The sequence below is a fragment of the Eulemur rufifrons genome, chromosome 16 (assembly GCF_041146395.1).
Source record: "Eulemur rufifrons isolate Redbay chromosome 16, OSU_ERuf_1, whole genome shotgun sequence".
Classification (NCBI taxonomy): Eukaryota; Metazoa; Chordata; class Mammalia; order Primates; family Lemuridae; genus Eulemur; species Eulemur rufifrons.
In genome coordinates, this window is record NC_090998.1 from 19,328,197 (window position 1) to 19,350,113 (window position 21,917).

The 21,917-nt window shown below is 35.4% G+C and overlaps 1 protein-coding gene across 2 annotated transcripts in view; it reads left to right on the forward strand.

The window, feature by feature from the left end:
• PDE3A (phosphodiesterase 3A) overlaps positions 1-21,917 on the forward strand; it is a 279,098-nt gene that overhangs the window by 183,118 nt on the left and 74,063 nt on the right. The gene's annotated exons all lie outside the window — the stretch shown is intronic.

The following is a 21,917-nucleotide window of genomic DNA, read 5'->3' on the forward strand; positions in this document are numbered from 1 at the left end:
TGCTTGCTTTGCCAGATCACAACCTTGTGGTACCTTATAGGAAACAAAACAAAGCAATGAAATAAGCAGCCATTGATAATAGCTGTTTATCTGCAAGAGCTGTAAATTGTTTAAGCAACAGTCCAATTTACTAAGTGTACGAAAGCATATTTTGAGAGAAATAAAGTCAGTAATAATACCTATCACTTTAAGCCACAGTGTCTGATCACTGTTGCAGTTGTGGTTTTTATTATATTCTTTCTTACTCAGATACCTTGTAAGAAAATTAATTCAAGTACTTTGCATGTAAGCTCCCGTAACATAAATATACACATTCTGGAAATGAATTTTCCAGCTCTAAAGTTTTGCCTTCCTCTTGCTAGAATAACAGAAGACAAATATGCTCACTTGAGAACAGTTAATTTTATCATGAATTGCGATATCTGACAAAGGGAAATAATTTTTATCCCAAGCTGGGTGTTTTATGCAATCTCTGGCATAGATCTTGTTTCTCATTAATTGTGAAAACATACTCCAAAAGGGAAGTTTTGGGGGCGGATTTTTTACTGTTACTCTACTTATAGATAAAACTGATGAAAAAAAGATTGTGCCAAATATAATCAGATTCTCATAGAGGACAAAAATCTAGGGCTAAGGATATACTGACTAGAACAGATTCTCAGAGAGGTAAGTGAAGATAAGATGAGATGAAGGAGGTGATATGGCAGTTAGAAGACTAGTTAACTAGTGGGGTGAGTTAAGGCAAAGGCAATGGGAAATGGTTGATTGTCATCAAAGATGCTGATTTTATTTTTTTAAGTTTTATATTGGGAAAACAAAGATTGCTTAGCAGTTCTGTTCTCAGCGTTAAATGGTTTTCCCATTTTGTGCAGCCATCATGTAAATATAAGTAAATCCAGGGAACTGAGGGTAATAGTTACAAACAAAAACCCTGGAAAAATGTTAGTGATATTGATGAACTGGAATTATCTTAAAAGTCACAAAAAATGAAGCTTTTTGTCAAGTCTGATTTTCTGGATCATATGGTTTTTTGATTTGTTTTGGTTTTTGGTGTGGTTTTCTGGCTGTGTGTGTGTGTGTGTGTGTGTGTGAGATGATGATGCATTATGCAATGAGCAATTCCTTGAAAACTCTGAGTGCTACAAATTAAAGCTTGTTCTTATTGGAAATCTGCAGGTTATCAAACTTGAGTCAAAGCAGTTTGCTTGCTGAGTTCTGTGGTCCTGTGGTTAAATAATTCTGGGTGACCATTCACACTTGGATCTCTAAAACTATTTCCATTTTAGAATTTTGTATCTGTGTTCTTTTGTTTTCAAATCGTATTAACCCTGAGTTTAGAGAAAGTTGTTTACACAGAACCAATGATACACACTTAAAAGAGCAATCTTAAAAAAACAAAGTTTGGGATAAAAACACTCAGAAGATTGTGGGTGAGACAAACAGATGGAGTAAAAAAGTAAACCAACATGATCAGTCAGGAAGAAAAAGAAATGCAAACAGATGTAAAAGCTCCAGTTCTCAAAGGGTTGGGAGCCAGAGGGATGGAAAGAAGTTGGCTATCAAGGATGATGCAGAAGAGACACATGGGTAAAAGGATTGGTAAATACAGAAAAGACCATCTTATGAAACAGGATAAGAGCATAGTTACTGAAGCCATGTTGACAAGGTTAGAAACATATGGCTCTTTCATTCTGGGAATAATGATTTGGGGTTTGGCATGTTTTAAACCCAGTCTGACTGCTCATTGTCCCTAGTCAGGTTTACAGTGACTCAGTGCCGTAACTTGTTGACAGTTCTCTTCTGGTACCTCAAAAATATGGCCATATGATGCATGTCTATTGCACATTAAAGCCTTTGTATGATTTTTTTTTTTTTTTTTTTTTTTTTTGAGACAGAGTCTCACCTTGTTGCCTAGGCTAGAGTGAGTGTCGTGGCCTCAGCCTAGCTCACAGCAACCTCAAACTCCTGGGCTCAAGTGATCCTCCTGCCTCAGCCTCCCAAGTAGCTGGGACTATAGGCATGCACCACCATGCCCAGCTAATTTTATATATACATATATATATTTTTAGTTGTCCAGCTGATTTCTTTCTATTTTTAGTGGAGACGGGGTCTCGTCCTTGCTCAGGCTGGTCTCCAACTCCTGACCTTGAGTGATCCTCCCACCTCAGCCTCCCAGAGTGCTAGGATTATAGGCGTAAGCCATCTCACCCGGCCCCTTTTTATGATTTTTAAAAAGTATTGCAATTTACTATATAAGTTTGCGAAATCTAATCCTAGGTCACTTTTGTTTTCGATGTAGAAATATATAGCATACTTTAAGTTTTGCTAATAGTATAATTACAGCAGTCTTATTTGTACTCATACTGCAGAAATTAGTCCATAACACTGAGGAGGGACTCCTCCCCAACTCATTCTATAAATCTGGTATCACCTTAATACCAAAGCCAGGAAAGGACACAGCAAAAGAAGAAAAACTACAGACCAATATCCCTTATGAATATAGATGTAAAAATCCTCAATAAAATACTAGCAAACCAAAATCAACAGCATGTCAAAAAAAATAATCCACATGACCAAGTGGGCTTCATTCCAGGGATGCAAGAATGGTTCAACAATGTAAATCAATAAATGTGATTCACCACATAAACAGACAAAAACAAAGATCATATGATCATCTCAATAGATGCAGAAAAAGCATTCTACAAAATTCACCCTTTCATGATAAAAACCCTCAACAAATTAGGTATAGAAGGTACATATCTCAAAACTGTAATAGCTATATATTACAAATGCATAGGCAGCATCATGCTGAATGGAGAAAAGCTGAAAGAAAGCATTCCCACTAAGAACTGGAACAAGACAAGGGTGCCCACTGTCACCACTTCTATTCAACATAGTTCTGGAAGTGCCAGCTAGAGCAATCAGGCAAGAGAAAGAAAAAAAAATATCCAAATTGGAAAAGAGGAGGTCAGACTACAGCTTTTTGCTGACAATATGATCTTCTATCTAGAAAACCCCAAAGACTCCACCAAGAGACTCCTGAAATTGATGAATAAATTCAGCAAGGTCTCAGGTTACAAAGTCCATGTACACAAATCAGTAACATTACTATACACAAATAGCAGTCAAGGTGAGAGTCAAATCAGAGACTCAATACCATTCACAATAGCCACAAAGAAAATAAAATACCTAGGAATATACTTAACCAAAGAGGTGAAACATCTCCACAAAGAAAACTGCAAAACAACAGAGGAAATAAATCACAGATGACACAAACAAATGGAACATACATATATCGGTAGAATCAACACTGTTAAAATGTCCATAATATACTGATTGTGGCAACCCAGCACATAGTGAATCTTTAATTAATATTTCTAAAATAAATGAAAACGTTATTATAATTTGTGAACTTAGAGTTTAATTTATGCAAGTAAGTTTTGCTGAACCAGTATGTCTTGATTCTGTTAATTCATAATAAAATATAGTATCCCTCTGGAATTTGGTGAAATTATTTCTAAAGCATGAATAATATGGCCCCAAAGCCTTTTGTTTTATTTATGCTATTCCTCTGCTTTAGGCTTCTCTATTTCTAAAGCATACAAGTAAGTTGGCAATTCCTCATTTTAATAGCCATGATGCCGTCTTATAGGATAGGGTTTGATTACTTTGACTCTAAATTGACATTACAGTATGAGGAAGAATTTATCATGTTGGCATTAATTAAACAGAAGATAGTATTTAAATATAGACTTTTTCCTATAGGAATACGTGTCCATCTCATTCTGAAAGCATATGGATACTCCTCCTCCTCACCCCTTTTTTTCTTTTCTCTTATCACATGGAGTTTTTAAGCTCAGGAGTAATCCTGTCTCATGCAGCTTAGGGATCTGAAATTTACATAAGGACTTTAATAGAAACTTATGACACATGATGTGACCGGGCTTTTCACTATTTTTTGCTATTTATTTGGCTTAAAATCAATGGAACAAACTGAACTTGGCATTGCTATTTCTGTTCGAAAAGAAGAAAAATATATAATTTTACTATTTCTTATGTTTTGGTCTTGGCACTGTGGCTTTTGTTTATGGAAAAAGACAGGAGAGGAAAAAAGCATTATTTTAACTTCACATGATAAATAATCATAGCAAACTGAAATTTCCTTAAAAAGTATTTGTTTTCATTTGCTACTGCTATAATGCAGATTGCTACTAATTCAGTGCAAGTTTAAAACAAGAAATAATTTTAACATCTTTTTTAAAATAACATTATAGGTTTTATGTAACTTTATAGAGATATTCCATTAGAATTCAACTAGTTTCTGTATCTATGCATGAATAGGAGAAACCTTTCATTTTATTATGGATGTTATTTCCACTTGACAAATTCTTTTAGCATAGAGGAAAAGCATTAAGATTTACTTTTAATAAAAATCACAACTAATGTTCTTTATACGTGTATTGTGGACATTGTTAACTAAAACAGTGACTTTTTATCTAGAGTGAGTTTCTGCCAAATATTAATTAGGAAAAATAGGATTATAAGTAATATCTATAACTTCCAAATGTTTAAAGGATGTTCTGTTTTCATCATTTTATGCATTGGTGGTCATGAAAATTTTAATCAATGGACACAGTATAGGAAGTAAACAATTTTCCTGAAATGAACAGTGTTCATATTGAATGGCTGTATATATTATTAATATGTATATGTCTAGATACATAAGAGAGGCTCCTATTTATTACCTTAGATATCAGATGTTTGACGCTTTCTCTTTTTTTGTATTATATAATATTTCAAACATACAGCAAAGACAGTGAATAATGTACATAAACCATATACTCGTAATTTAATATTAACATTTTGCAATATTTGATTCAGTTTTTTGTTAATTGATAGAAAATTGCTTAGAAATAGTCATATTAAACTTTCATAATGTATACATTATTCTCATTAATAGATATATACTTAAATTTATTTCACTATGTGAGACCTCATGAGAATTTAAAGAATAAGGGGAAAAAAATAGAAGTATGAAAAGGAATTGGATAATGTCAAAAAGAATAAGGAAAAGATTTGTTTTTCAAGGAGATAAGCAAGGTTGATGTTTATTTTTTTGAACTGAGTGTATTGATAAATATACATATAAGAAATATCTACTTTAATACCATGTGGAGGCCGGGCACGGTGGCTCACGCCTGTAATCCTAACACTCTGGGAGGCCGAGGCGGGTGGATCGCTCAAGGTCAGGAGTTCGAGACCAGCCTGAGCAAGAGCGAGACCCCGTCTCTACTAAAAATAGAAAGACATTATATGGACAACTAAAAATCTATATAGAAAAAATTAGCCGGGCATGGTGGTGCATGCCTGTAGTCCCAGCTACTCGGGAGGCTGAGGCAGTAGGATCGCTTAAGCCGAGGAGTCTGAGGTTGCTGTGAGCTAAGCTGACGCCACGGCACTCTAGCCTGGGCAACAAAGTGAGACTCTGTCTCAACAAAAAAAACAAAAAAACAAAAAAAAAATTACCATGTGGAAAACGCTGGTATATAACAACTATATTAATACAGACATATACAGAAATAGGTTATCATAAATACACGAGTGTTGTCATAAGCGTGGCCTGTATTAAAAAAATCATTATCTCTTTGGAGATGTTAAGAAAAAACACAAGAAATTTTATTAATATTAAATATTCTTTTCCAAAGAGAGTAGCCTTGATAATTACACTTAAATTTTTTTTGAAATCATGTTTTAGAAAACCATCCCTGTAATAGTCACCAGATCAACTTCTTAAAATCAGCTTCATTAGATAAGCTATAAAATTGGAGAACTCGTATTATTATGTCTTGCTACACTGCCTTCTAAAAATGTTACTTTCTATACATTGTATATAAATATCTAATGGTTTTAATAACTTAAAAGACAAAGGTGTCCTATATATTTTTATTTTAAAAGTTTAATCATTTATGTGAGCGTCAGGTTTACATACAGATAGTGTATTTATCTCTTCTTTTATAACCTTGTAAGGATTGTCATATTTACATACAATAGAATAGTTTTTGTAGAACAAAATCACAAGATATGATAGGATTAAAAAGCCCATTAGGACTTCACCCTATTTAATACTTTCATCAATGATTGATATAAGAAAGAATGCACTCTTACATCACTGATATGTAGCTAATTTGTGAATGACAGAAAAAAGATTTAGAATATTTTCTCATTAAAAACTCCAGTTAAAATACTAAACTAATAAGGTTAAATTGAAGAGGAGGAAATAAAATTTTGTACTTAAATGTTTAATAAAGTTCCATTATGGAAAGTACCTGCATATTTGTTTACAAGCAAATGAAGAAACCAAAAGTAAGGCTTAAAGATTCGAGTTAACTTCAAGCCCAATATCATATGGATTTTCTAACAGCAAGTGCTATTTTGGGCTTCATTACGGTATTCATTGTGGCATACAGGACAGAAGAATTAATCCAATAAATTCTATACTGGCCAGATGACCCCTGCAAGTGTTACATTGTGTTCCAAATGCAAGGTTTCAAGAAGGGCATTGAGAAGCTGATGCACTCCCACTAGAAAAGATGTCCCAGAAGAAGTAGAAGTTTAACTTACAGGAGAGCTTGTGATGAAAGGCATGAGAGGATGGCAAATAGATTTCAGTGCCTAATCTCCTTTCTATCACTTCTGTGTGAAGTTCTCATGTTAGAGCTGAATTTCTTTCCTACTCCATGCTTGCTCGTCTATACATTATGGGACCTTGCATTTTAGATTTGTCACAGTCATTTATTTATTAATATGCATGAAAGATGATGAGAATAACATTTGATAAAGGAATGAGGACAAAGAAACGAAAAGTACTAAGTACTGAATTGAAGGACAGGGAAACCACATTGAGAACTGATATGGGTTTCTCTTCTCACAATCTCTGGCATCAGGGCAATAATGTTGTATAACTCCAAAGAGAGTCATTCAAATTGTAGTCTACATGAATGATACCCCCTGGAGTTGTGCAGTGTACAACATGCACAGGTGCACACAAGATACTTTTTAACCCTTTAGATCTACTTCTATATTTATAACAAAAAAACTATTCTAAAGCTTAAACTTGATCATGTCACTTTGATTAACTCTCAGGAAAAGGACACAAGACCTGTTATTTTCTCACTCCTAACATTTTCCCTCTCTATCTAAAATAAATCAAATTTCCTGTACTCTGGATGGCGTCATGCTATTTCACTCCTCCATGATTTTCTAAGTGCATTTCTTTTCCTGTAATAAATACCTTTTCCCTTTTTATCTTCTTCAATTCTTCTTCAGTATAGTGGAAACATCTGAGTCTCAATTCTTATTTAATCCCTAACTGTGCTCTTGTAACACATTTTGCATCCATCATGGATGTATTATAGAACTTAGAATACCATGCAAAATTTCCCACTAGAATAAAGCTTCTCATGTCCAAGAACTTGTTTTAATGTCCCATAATGACTGCCATCCAAGAGTTGTTCAAGAAATGGTGAATCAGTGAATGACTAGATGGGCTATACATTGGGAAATTTAAACACACAGAATTTTCATTTAACCTGCTTCATAATTTGGCTATGGTGTGGCCTTTTTTTAATTTGAGAATAACTGAAGTTTCAATCAGTATTTATGAAAGCATATTTTTCAAAAAAACAAATATGATTCTGATAGAATCTGAACTTTTAAAAAAGTTACTGATTATACATGGTGACAATATTTTCTGAATTATAGAACCAAAAAGTACGAATAACCTTTTTGTTCTATAATTATTTTCAACAGAAATTATATTAGAGAAGGATAGTTGAAAAAAAATTAACAAGAAATCCAGAAAGTAATCCAATCAAGTTTATAATAAGCTTGTTTGACTTATTTTAATATATTTTAGTTAATTTTTAATGGAATACAAAAATAGGACCTTAAACCAAAAAAACTTCCCAGAGTACTAGAATGATTTTTAAAATGTTACAAAACTATCTTAGAATGTGAAACAGAGTATTTTATTAGCTTAGAACTCTTCACTAAACTCCCTAATAAAAACCAGATCTTTCCACTCAAGTAAAAAATACTAGTGTCATGAAACTTTATAATCTTTATCTAGTAGCAAATCTACATTTGTCTAAAGATGGACAATGTCTTTCCTTCTGCATTTTTTCCCTATTTTCCTTGTACATTAGTAGCATACTTAGAATTTTTGAGGTTCTATGTTAAAATTTATGGAAGAACATAAAACTCTAATATATGATACCCTGTCATAATAGTAGGATATAATAAATATCTGTTGAAAGAATAACTCTTTGAGCAGACAAGTCATTTATATATAAGATGCAAATGATGCAAGTGATTTTAATGTTTCAGACAAAATTATTTACTGCCATGGTTAATCCAGTGCTGTAGTTCAGTTGTGTATTTCATGCTTTACTTAGACGTTCTCTTTGAAAATGTATAAAATACAAAACCAGAACTGCCAATATATAATATCTTCCGCCTGTACTGTATTGGTTGGTATTAATTGGTCCTTCTCAGTCAAAATGACTATTCTGTGTTTCTAAACACATTGAGCTTTCCGAACTTGGATGTTGGTTCATCTTAAAGTGCTAAACTAGAGATTTCTTGTATCTTTTCCTTTCATTGATTTTCAGGCTAAGTTTTCCTTACTTGATAAGTATTTTCTTATTGCTTCCTGTAACAAAAGATAAAAGCTTTAAATTAAAATATTAAAAATATACCATTAGTTAACCAAAGGGAGGAGAAAACAATATTCATTGAAATGTATTTTTACCAGGTATTATGCTAGGTACTTTATTCACATAATTTATATTAATCTACAAAACTATTCCTGAAGGTAGGTAGTTTATTTATGCAATTAAGGTGTTTGAGCACCTCCTGTGTGGGCACAGTACTGGTGGTGAGGCAGTTCCATGGAAAACAGGCAGGTAAACTTTTTCCTCTCATGAAACTCATATCCTAGAATTCTAGATATTATTAAATCTTTACAAATGCAGAGACACACTTGAATAGTATTTATGACTTACCAAAGGCACAGAGCTAGAAAGAGGTAAGGTTAATGTTCAAACCCAAGTCTGTCTGTCTTGAAAAGGCTGCTTTTCTCTCTACCGTGCTATATTACCTCTAACCAAGATATATTTAAGATCAGATTTATCCATGAAGATATCAAACATTTTGCCATAGAAGGTCAAAATTTAAGTTTTTTAATACTGATGCTAATTTCCATCATTTAAAATAAAGTCACATTTCTTTAATGATTTGCTGAACTTGAATTTTAATTAGAAACATAAGCCCTGTATTGTGATGGAGTAAATTTAGAGTTTCAGAAATTTAAATAACTACAAGGTCGATCTTCAAATAGTGGGTTTTCCAAACAGTCTTGTAAATGTGCAGGAAACAAACATTTCAGAATTGCTTTTCTGACAAAAAATGGTGATGTCAGCCAACAGAAATATGGCACTGCATTTTCTGCTGCCAAGGCTGCCTGACATAAATTAGATTTATTGTGTGCAGTACATGAAGAAGTTCCACTCCAAACCTACACGGCTCTCTAACCTTTCCGCTTTACCACGCATGCAGCGGGACTGTTAAGGAAGTTAGTTTATTTATTATGGAGTAGAAATTACCTCCGAATATGAACTTTGGAAGACCTCTAAAAGTGCTATAACCTCTAATTTAACTAGCACCAGTCCACGGAGGGAAAATTTACTATACCTCATCTTCTTAAAGCTGCACATCTGTGAAAGCAAAAGGTTATAATTAACTTTTCCGGGAATTGCATGAAACTACACATTTTAAAGGATAGTGTTGCAGGATTCCACACTAACTGAAATGAAAGGTTGGTGTGGTGGCAAAGAGAATAATCTTTGAATTAATTAAGATCCCAACTCTCCCATTAAATGTATGTGAGGCCTTAATGAGATATTTAACCTCTGGAAGTTGTGGTTTTCTCATCTGGAAAATGAGATAATATCTACTTTGTAGGCTTGTTCTGTGGGTATGATACATTGTGAGGCATTAGATTAAAAAAGAGTATGTGAAATGCACACTCTCATTTAAATGATAGCTTTTAACATCATCATCATTTTGCTACTACCATCACTACCTGGGTATCCTGCTATATAGCCTTGTATCTCCTCTGATTCTTCAGAACGTGACTGCTTATCTTCCCTTGGGCCATAGAGAATCAACTTACAAGGTCACCTTTGTCTAAATGTCCGTAATTCATCAATTGGTAGCATTTTTTTTCCAAAAACAGTAAGATATTTTAGTATCATCTTTCAGCAAAGGGAGATTTTCTCCCTAGCAGACTTTTCCACTGAAATTTTGATTAGCAGGAACCCACCATTACACAGATTTCTTTGATATACGAGAGGTGGCACCATAGCCGAGCTCCAAAATTGAAATATCATCCTTCTAAGTTTCTATAAATGTCTTTTAACATATTATTTATTGAGTTATCTCCAATTACATGAGTAAGATAAATTATTTGTCTGAATTGGAATGCCTGCTTCTGAAGTAATTTATGAGGGTGAATATCATATCATCCACAAACTATTTCTCAGGAATTTTCAGTGGGAATACAAATTGTGATGCCCTGTATTTTGCAAAAGAAATTCAGAGGAAGTTGTCCTTGCTAAAATTGGATTTAAGGTTTTAATTGACATTCTTTTTACTTGGCATCAAGCAAAATGTTAACTTAAGTAAATTTCAGCCTACCTAATAGTTAACTATTTCATTAGGGCCAATATATTGAACTATTTCATTAGGGCTAATATATTGTTTAAGATTAAGCTATAAAACAAGGTTAAGCTGTAAAAAAAAAAGCTCTGATTAAAAGTAGGAGGGGAAAACAAAGCTCTGATTAAATAAACATTACAGAAAAATGAATTTTAACCATAGAAAGGTGAATTTATGACAACCTCACAAGTTGGTTTTGAGGCACAATTTGCGTATTAGCTGATTAAGCAGGCAACTTCAAAAATCATCTCCTATCTACTGTGGCTTCATACATGGAAAGTGTTTGGAAATCTAATATATATTATCACATAATTTAATATATAACACATATTATTCTTTCAGATTGTTTAGGATCATCTATAGACATTCATCCACGTGAAAATAAAGTTTTTTTCTACTTCATTCTGAGTTAGGTCAAAAGATCCTATTAATTTTAGCAGTTTACACAATTTTCACTGAGAAGCTGTTTCTCTCTTTCACCCTCCTTTTTTAAGCCTGAAGTGTTTGACCTGACCTGACAAATGAGCTCTAGTTACAAATTCTAACATGATAATTTTATTTGGTATCTTACACACATGATGATTGAAAGAATTTTTTTAAATGAACAGCTAAGCTCGAATGCAAAAACAAAAAAAACCCTAATATAAATTAGGTCAGCATTTGCATATATTCATTCACAAATCTAAGAACTTGCACCTAGAAATTATTGCCACATCTTAATTACTAATCTATAAAATGAATGTTATTGAGAGAATTGCTTAAATTTCAATATAACTGGTCTTTAAATTTTCTAAATATGGTTTTAGAGTCAAATATTATCTTACCTTTCTGAAGCAAGGAATGTGAGAACAGTCTCAAACATTAATTGAATTGTGAGTACTATTTCATATGTTATAATTTTATATTAAGGCTACTGAATGTTAGATTAGCAGGAAATAGATAGCAAAATTGACTAAAATAAAGACGTGAACATCCTGAAATCAACACAGTACTATATACAACTAATTAAAAACAGAGGGATGAGTAGTTTGGCAGAAGCATTAAGATATCTGGAAAACAGGAAATAAGGATTGCCTTGGTCTTACATAATGTGAAAGACTAAATCTTCTACTAGCAATAAACAGAAAAGAGGAACTGACTCTTTCAGCATTAAGCATTTACCAGTGGAAATGAAATTAGACAGTTTTCGTATTAAATATGCTCAATTTATGGAAATTCACAAAAATATAATTTATCAAGTAGAAAACAATTTTCTTGTAAGTTATCTAAAGATATATCTAAGATAATGAGAATGTTATATATTATTCCTTGGCCACATGCTATTATAGGCACAGATTGGCTTTCTCATTTTTCAGATGGAATGTGTCTAATTGTTAGAGTACAAGATTCCACGGTCTAGAGACAGTAACATGAAATTATACAAAGGAATAAAAGAAAAGGATAAGTTAACAAAAATGGAATGAAGTATGGTTTCTAGTTTTCTACATTTAGATCTTTGAATTTCAGAGCTATACGTAAGGTTATAATTAGTTTTTTGTAATTTTTATTATGTTTATCTTTTATATTACCATTGTGTTACACAACTACCAGTATTCCTGTCTTTATTCAGAAAACATTCTTTGAGTGTCTAAGTGCTATATATAAAATACAAGTTTAAGCATGATTCTTGCATACCTGAAAAAAAAACAGCTACATATCATTTATTCATTCATTAAGTTTTTAATTCAACATTATGTCTCTTTTGCACGACAGACACTGTGCTAGGCATGGGCGATGGAAACACAAAAATCAAACTGCCTTGTTCTTTTCCTAATGGATGAGGCATCTATGATGCAGTGTGGTTGGTACTGTGTTAACAGCATTCTCTGAGAATGATGGGAACATATAAGAAGGTTGTGTAAATAGACTAGATAGTTAGGCCTGGTAGTAAAGAGGCTACATTTGAATTGACTCTTGAAAATTGACTCAGAGTTAGCCAAGGAAAGGGATCTGGAGAACTTTCCAGAGGAAAGCAAAGCTTAATGGCATCATAGTTCAGTAAAACAGGACAGAATGCTGGCTAGGAAGTGGCTTAAGACTGATAGAAGCAACATCTTGCAAGATGTTTTATATTTTAAGATGACACTTCCTAAAGCTTTTGAAGGACCTTGGGTTGGGAACTGACATAATCAGATCTTCAATTTAGGAAGATCATTTTGATAGCACCGTTGATAGAAGATGGATTGCTCAACACTTTTAGAAGTCATTCTGGTAGCAAGCACTCAGTTAATAGGTGAGTAGATGGCAAGAGGCTTGAGGCAGAAGACAAGCTAGGAGACTATGACAATAATATATATACAATGTGAGCTGGACCAAGTGGTGTTGTGGATATTCACAGAAAGGTTATGTCATGCTGTGCTCTCAGAGGCCTTCTTCCTCAACCCTCTCCAAATTCGGTACTTCCCTCCCTACATGCTATTATTCACTAGCACAGCCTTCTGTTTCCCTTACAATATTTACCATAATTTGCAAAATTTTTGATTTACGCATATATCTCTATAAATGGCTGAACCCATATATGCTCTGTTCATAGTTGTGTTCCCAGTGCCTAGCAAGATATTTGACACATAGTATCTACTTGATAAATATTTATAGACATAGGTAGATAGATAGATAGATATTAAAAAAAAACAAGTAAAAGATATGCCTTTTTCTAATTGAGGCAACTCGGTGTATGGTATAACCATTCACTGAGAGAGAGCAAATGCAGGAGGAGTAGCAAATTTGGGGGACAGTATGGATTCAATTTTGAGCTGATAGAGATAGTTTCATTTAGTCATCATCAAAATCTAAGAGGCAATTGCACGGATGATTGTGAAATTTGTGAGAAAGGGCCAGACTAGATTTGGCAATATATAAGTTTTTTTAACTAACCCAGATGAGGCCACTCAAACACAGTGAGGAGAGTGTGGAGTCGGCCCCCTACAATGCAGCATGCTGCAGCGAGCCCGGCAGCACTGGATCAGAAGTACTTTAGGGAATATTAAATCTCCCCATGGTATCAAGTGGGAACTGGAGCAAAGACTACCCAAACTACCCTTGAGCCCCCCCCACCCCCAAAAAGAATCAGGGGAAGGTTTTCCTTTTTGTTTCCTTTTATAATTAAGTGAAAGCTGGTGAAACATACAAAGACAGCGGAAGCAGTCGTTTTCAAAAGATGGGCATAAAGTGGAGATGTGAACTTATAAACAAACTAGTAACAAGTTTAGGTTTGAAAAATTTACCTGCATTGGGAGAGGTGCTGTCCTGTGAGAATTTCACTCATCCCATTACTTGTTCGAGGGAGAAACCGGATAGCGTAAGGTTAATGGAGTTAGAAGAAATTCTTAGAGATTACTTTTACATTAGGTTTCACTTCATCTCTGGGAGGGTCACACCATTCCGTGGGAGAATGAGGCAGGAGTTAGTCTAATATACTCCCCAAGGAAGGCTCCAAAAATAAGCCCTATTGCTTATGGTCTTTATTTTTAGTTCAAGGACTATATTAGTCAGGATAGACAGGGTGGTAACTGCGGGATTAAACAGACCTCAACCCTCAAAACCTCGAAGTTTATTTCTTCATCATGTATTGTGCATCATGCTTCAGCTTGGGCTCTGTTCTATATTGTCCTCACCCCAAGACAGAGTTGATGCAGAAGCCACCACCTAAGACATTATTGATCATTGTCCCAGAGGGAAGGAGAACTCTGGCGAGTCTAACTTTGGCATTTAAGTGCCAATCCCAGAAGTAGCACATGTTACTTCTCCTCATGATTTATTGGCCATAACTTGTGGGATGCCACTGTCAAACCATAGAAGACTCCAGTAATTGCAGTCGTTCCATGTGCTCAAAAGGAAGGGGACTCAAAAATATTTCGCAAAGAGCACTAATGACCACCCCATTCTGTCTGGTCACTGCTCTTTGGCTTATACTCACCAGCGTAGGAAAAATTCACTCATCTCCTCCTTGAGAAACAACAAAAAGTTCCATCCAGTAAATATCCACACGATGCGTAGTAGTTTCCTCATGTGGGAGTCTGTTGGTTTGCTAGGGCTGCTGTAACAAAGAACAATAAACTGGAAGGCTTCAACAGCAGAAATATATTACCCTACAGTTCTGGAGGCTAGAAGTCCAAGGTGAAGGTGCCAGCAGGGTTCATTCTGAAGGCTATGAGAGAGAACCGTGGCATTGCCTCGTGCCTCCTTCTAGTAGATTGCTGGCAATCTTTGGTGCTCCTTGGCTTGTAGAAACATCACCTCAAACCCTGCCTTCATCTTCCCGTGGCATTCTTTACACGTGCATTTCTCTTTCCAAACTTCCCCTTTTTATAAGACACCAATCCATTGGATTAGGGCCACCCTAAGGACCTTGTTTTAACTTGATCCCCACTATAGACACCCTATCTCCAAATAAGGTCACACTCTGAGGTGCTGGGTGTTAGGACTTCAATATATGAACTTGGAGAGAGGGGGACACATTTCACCACATAACATGGAGGGATGCGCAGCGCAGTCATTTTTATATCAGATTTGATGTGGCTCCTATTTATCCAGAGACCACTAAATGAAAAGAGAAGGTAGATTAGCAGCCTCCCCCCTCTCCCAATTAATACACATATGTACACACACACACACACACACACACACACACAAATGGACAGGTGGAAAATAGGATCATCACAGTAAGCGCTACCATTGGGAAAGGGAAGACAGGAAGTCACACAGAATCACTGACCTGAAGCAATTTTAAAATCTTACTGAAAGCTACTTTAAAATTTCTTATCCTGGGGGGAGATATATATGTACACATACACACACACACACACACACACACACACACTTTTTTTTTTATTAGACCCTCATTCTGCTTCCTGGGAGAAGGCTCTGGTCCATGGTTCCCTGGGCCTCTGGCTCTACCCTCAGAGGTTCTACCTGGTCTCATTAGCCCCATGGCCATGTGCAAAGGGAGCCGGGGGAAGCATGCCCTTCTGGGGGCATAAGCATCTTCATTTCATCACTTTCTACTTGTAGATCTTGAGCAGTTGAAGACTTGTGTTAAGCATTGCACAGTGTTCTTTTGGTAGTGTAACTCTCTCAAAAACATAACTGCTTTTCAAATTGATTTCATACAGCTTTGTATCCGAATAACTACATGTGCATTTTTTTTCTGGATGTACTTTTAGATTTGCTGTGTTTCTCCTTAGGTCTTATGCTTCTCACTCCTTAGTTAGTTGCTGATAATTTGAGACTCTTGAGCTTGGTTGGGAGAACCTGGCAGATTTTCCACAAGAAAATAATTTTTAGTCTCTCTTCCCTGAGTTATTTTATCCAACTGGAAGTATCTATTGAGGGCTATAACCTTAATTTGATTTTGCCTTGAGACATCTTAAGCTGGTCTGAGGTTTCATGATGGGGGTGATGACCATATTTTTGATTAACCGTTACCGAGGCTGAGTTGAAATAGGCATTTTTAGCTCAGTGTCCTTCTCAGTTGTTCCCCTGCCATTTAAGAATGGGAAGCAGTTGCCTTTTCCCTGTTCTTGGCCCTTTCCATTCTGTTTCTATTCTTCTTCCTTACAAACAAATCGAGTCTTTTCTGAGCTTTTTGTCTCGTCATACCTTGTCCAATACAGCTTACAGTAACCAATACATGATACTCACATCCTATTTTCCCATCTCTCTGGTGGGTGCTACAAGTTCAGAGGTTGATCATCAGCCTTCCACGATGCTGCAGACAACAGTGTTACTGCATCCTCCATCTCTGCATCAGGTGGACCACCTTTTTCCAGCTGCTAAAGGCAGGTTCCCTGCCACCTGCCCTCAGGCCCCTACACCATTCCCTTATATATTAGGGAATTGTTTTTCAGCAACATCCCCCTCTGGGTGCCAATTCTCAATGTCTTTTTATTTTGCAATAAGTAGTGTATGCAGTGATTCAGAGTTGCACCTTAGGTAATGTTTTGTTAAAAATCAAAGTAAGGTTCTTAGACTCGATCTATAGTGCAGGGAAAATAACTGAAGAGCCAAGTAGAAATGGACTGAGCGAAGGCCTCTTTGACAGGAAGAAAAGCACCAACCGAAAGGGTGGTCTAGAGTTGTTTCATTCATAAAGGAAATTACAAAGGCTTTCGGAAACAACCTACTACTGGGGATGTAGGAAAGAGATCATGCACATTATATCAAAATGTAATAAATATAAAAATATAACCAGTTAAAATGGTATAGTTAGCATTTAGAGAAGTGATCTGTTTAATCAAATTAAATCCACCTTCCCTGTGTTATATATTCACATTTCACCACTATCTTTTATGTGCTACAGTAGTTTGGAAAAAGCCAGAGCCAGATTCAAGAGGTTAATTTATAGTAATAAGCTGCCTCTTGGGGGCTTCTGGGCCAATTTTAATGATCACATGACTTTGGGGTGGGAGATTGTGAGGAAGGAACAAAGACTTGCTGGGTAATTCAGTAGGGTTCAAAAGATATGACTCCTTTCCTCAAAATTTATGGCATGGATTAAAAAAATGAGGTACCCATAAAAGATTGGAAGACAGAATATAACATTTTAATGGTCTACAGTGAGTGAAAGTTGGAGAGAAGAAACATCAGTATAGGCTGAAGCCTTCAGGGATAATTTCATAGAACCCAGTGGCTTGGAAGGATGAATAAACGTTGATTGGGGTGGGAGAGAAGAAAGGGTCATTTCAAAATTCAACTCTGTAACCGCACTGGTAATATTAAAAATAGTCTAAGGTCCAAAAGCATTTAGTCAAATTAGGACTGTTAGGATAGCAATCAATGAACTAGTGTGCATTTTGACATGCAAGGGCCTTCTGATTCTTTTCTGTGTTATTTCTATTGATCACGGGACAAGGCAAATTACTGCAAATTATATTTTGCTATTTATTTTTTTGTGACACCAAGAGCAATAGTGTGTGCTAAGTCAGAGGAATAAATGCACAGCCGAGTATTAAAGTAATAACCCCGCCCCTCCCTCCGCACACTCACACGTTGCTTTCCTGACAGACATTCAAATATGCAAGCATTTCCTAAAAGTGACAGCTAATGGTATAAATTAACCTCTTGAATCTGGCTCTGGCTTTTTCCAAACTACTGTAGCACATAAAAGATAGTGGTGAAATGTGAATAATAAATGCAAGGAAGAATGACATGCCCTCCTCCTGCTTTCAGGAGCAAATGGAGGGTTTCACTATCAAGAAAATTACAGCCTCTAGGTTTGTTTATTACTGAAATTTTCAAACAACCTTCCTTACAATGAACTGATTTGGGTTTGGGAAAAATAGCAGAAGACATTTCTTTCTAAATTTCCTTTTAACATTATGAAAAGCACTCAGAATATCGGACTTAATCACCAGCAGAATAAAGGCAAACTAGAAATGGTTTCTCATCATGACAAATATATTATATTTAATTATAGAAACAGGTAAAAATTCAATGCCAAATGTAATGGTTATTGTGCAAAATTTTCAGACTCTGGTGGCTTTGAGGTAAAAATTCTAATTTTTGTGTTTGTTTTGTTTGGTGAAAGGATCATCAAGCAACAAGTGACTATATAACATTGACACAGGTCATTGTAAAAGAAAGTTACCAGGAACTAAGCAGAACATGCTTCATAGCTTAGAGCCAAATGTTCACTATCACCTTACCAATGCCTTTTTCTCCCATGTTAGAATTTGTTGCTAAACCAGTTGAATACATCCATAGACATTGCACACACAGCAACGTAACAGCTTACAATTTTTTTCATCCTTTGGTATTGATCATGTAATAAAGATAAACATGTCTTAATGTAAAATCTATAGAGAAATTGTGGAATACCATAATTAGAAAAGTGGGCACAACTTCATTGACAAATAGGATAAAGAAAAGAAGCTCCTCTTTAAGTCTCATCTTTCTAGAAAGTTTCCATCTACATAAGTTTTAGTAGCATCATTCCTGATTCCTCATATATAAATAGTCATAACAATTCCCACTTACCAGGTTTTTACTGATTATCAAAGGGGATGATGTGTGACAATGTCTAGCATGCTAGTAGGTATGTAGTATATGTTCAATAAATCCTAGCTATTTTCCCTGAGCCATAATAAGTTATCTATTAAATTCTATTTTTTTTTTCTTTTTTTCTTTCTCTAGTAATGATATTAGTTTTGACTTTGGTGGATGCTTTTTCCTTTCTATTCCTTTGCTGTGCTTGCCTTGCCTTTCCTTCTTCTTTTCTATCTTTTTCTTTCCTTTCCTTTCCTTTCCTTTCCTTTCCTTTCCTTTCCTGTTCCTTTTTCTTTTCCTTTTCCTGTTCCTTTTCTTTCTTTTATACACATATATTGAACACTTAATACCATGCTAGGCACTGAGGATGCAAAGGTGAATGATTCTATCCCCACATTAATGGAGTTCATAATTTCATAGGAAAATAGAGATGTGCAATCAAATGTAGAAATTAAACTGAGGGTATGTGGACCCGGCATTTGCAAAGCAGGGGTGGGTCAGCAAAGGCCTCCTGGAGGAGAGTAATAGCTGGATGAAACCTTAAAGGAGGGACAGAAAGGAGTGGACAAGGGGATGTGTCTTCTACACAAAGGAACAGCATGGTCCAGAAGCACAGAGATAAGAATAAACCACAAGGATTTCATAAAAAGCAAGAATGGCAAAAGTTGAGGTAGGAATGGTGGAGAAAGGAGAGCTCCATCCTGGCGGGTCTCAGTTTAGATGTGCAGCCACCCTCCCCTTCGAAGTCAATTAGAGCAAACCTTCAAATTATATAGCACCTAACTCCAGCCCGTCATGTGTCCTTTACTGCTTTAGCTATTTCTACTGCGGGGACTGTAGTCCTATATTCCTATAGACTGTAGTCTACATTCCTCGAACCATTTGGTGCAGGATTAAAAGTTCATTTGCTAAGAGGGAGCTATTGAAAACAATTTAGCCCAAAAGTGACATAGTCATATCTATATCAGCTTTAAAAATCTACTCACCTAACTTAAGTGTTGAGTGGATTTTCACGAGCAGTTAGAATGGGAAAATAATGATGTTAAAAGCTATTTTCAATATTAGAATGTTTGAGATTTGTTTTGAAAAAGGAAAAAGCACAACTTAGGAGAGACAAAGCATTAGGTCTGTGGCAACATTATCTAAGCAATCGCAAGATTGACTGATACTTAGGCTTAGCTTTAATTTGATCTGTAATATTGCCTTGCAGAAATCTTTTCCATGTAGTAATGGTCTCACTCAATAAGTAATAATGGTCAGTGATAGGGATAAAATTGCAGGATCTCATTCACATGTGTATTCTTTTACCTTTAGGAGCACTCCACTTGGTTGGCTTTTAATGAGGCTGTTTTACTCTTGCTGTTAATGATGTTTGCCCATTTCCAGGAACAGGTTAGGTGTTGTGAGTATTCAGCTTCTCCCTTGTAAAGAAAAAAGCCATAGTCGTCAGTAATAACTTAAAATTACTAAACCCTTCTATACCGTACTATGTACAAATATTAGAGTGGAGGTTTTTTTTTTTTTTTAATAACTGGGACTTCTGGAAAGGATTTGTGTTCGGTGTTTCTTCTAGAATTCTACTGTTTCTTTGACAAGGAGTATAAACATTCAATTGACCTGTTTTATTTTTATTTTTTATTCCAGCATATTATGGGGGTAAAAAGTTTAGGTTATGTATATTGCCCTTCCCCCCCCCCCAAATCAGAGCTTCAAGTATGTCCATTCCCTAGACAGTGCGCATTGCGCTCATTATGTATGTATACACTCATCCCCTCCCTGCCCCACATCTGCCCGACACCCGATTAATGTTATTCCTAAATGTGCTCTTAGGTGATGATCACTGAAACCAATTTGATGGTGAGTACATGTGGTGTTTATTTTTCCATTCTTGGGGTACTTCACTTAGTAAAATGGGTTCCAGCTCTATCCAGGAGAATACAAGAGGTGCTATATCACCATTGTTTCTTATAGCTGAGTAGTACTCCATGGTATACATATACATTTTATTAATCTACTCATATATTGATAGGCACTTGGGTTGTTTCCACATCTTTGCAATTGTGAACTGGGCTGCTATAAACGTCCGAGTGCAGAAGTCTTTTTTATAGAATGTCTTTTGTTGTTTTGGGTAGATGCCCAATAATGGGATTGGTGGATCAAATGGTAGGTCTACTTGTATCTGTTTAAGGTATCTCCATATTGCTTTCCACAGGGGTTGCACTAGTTTGCAGTCCCACCAGCAGTGTATGAGTGTTCCTATCTCTCCGCATCCACACCAACATTTATTGTTTTGGGACTTTTTCATAAAGGCCATTCTCACTGGAGATAAGTGATATCTCATTGTGGTTTTGATTTGCATTTCCCTGATGATTGAGCATTTTTTCATATGTTTGTTGGCCATACTTCTGTCTTCTTTTGGAAAATTTCTATTCATGTCCTTTGCCCACTTTTTGATAGGGTTGTTTGATTTTTTCTGGCTGATTTTCCTGAGTTCTAAATAGATTCTAGTTATCAGCCCTTTATCAGATGTTAGCATGTGAAAATTTTTTCCCATTCTATAGGTTGTCTGTTTGCTCTCGTGACAGTTTCTTTGGCTGTGCAGAAGCTTTTTAATTTAATCAGGTCCCATTTATTTATCTTTGTTGTTGCTGTGATTGCCTTTGGGGTCTTCTTCATAAATTCTTTGCCTAGGCCAATGTCTATAAGAGTTTTTCCCACATTTTCTTCTAGAATTCTAATAGTTTCACACGTTAGGTTTAATCAATTGACCTGTTTGCTTTTTGTTTAATCATTTACAAAAATATTTTAGTTTAATGACATAATCATGGAATATATCCAAGGTAAAGTAGCCTGAGAACTATGTCATATGATTCAACATTGCAAAAAAAAATCTATCCATCTAAGCTTCTAGCAAACTGTTAAAAAAAAAAAAAGTATGTATGATGTGTAAATTCTTAAGCTGATGGATTCAGCTCAGGGCTGCAGACCTGTTCTCATCATAACACCAGGTGTTTATTTACAGTGATCAAAGAGAGAATGTGTGGAATCAGAAGTTAGACTAATAGTTTTCTTTAACACCTCCACTCTCAGAATAAACATACTTCGAGTCCTGACCCACA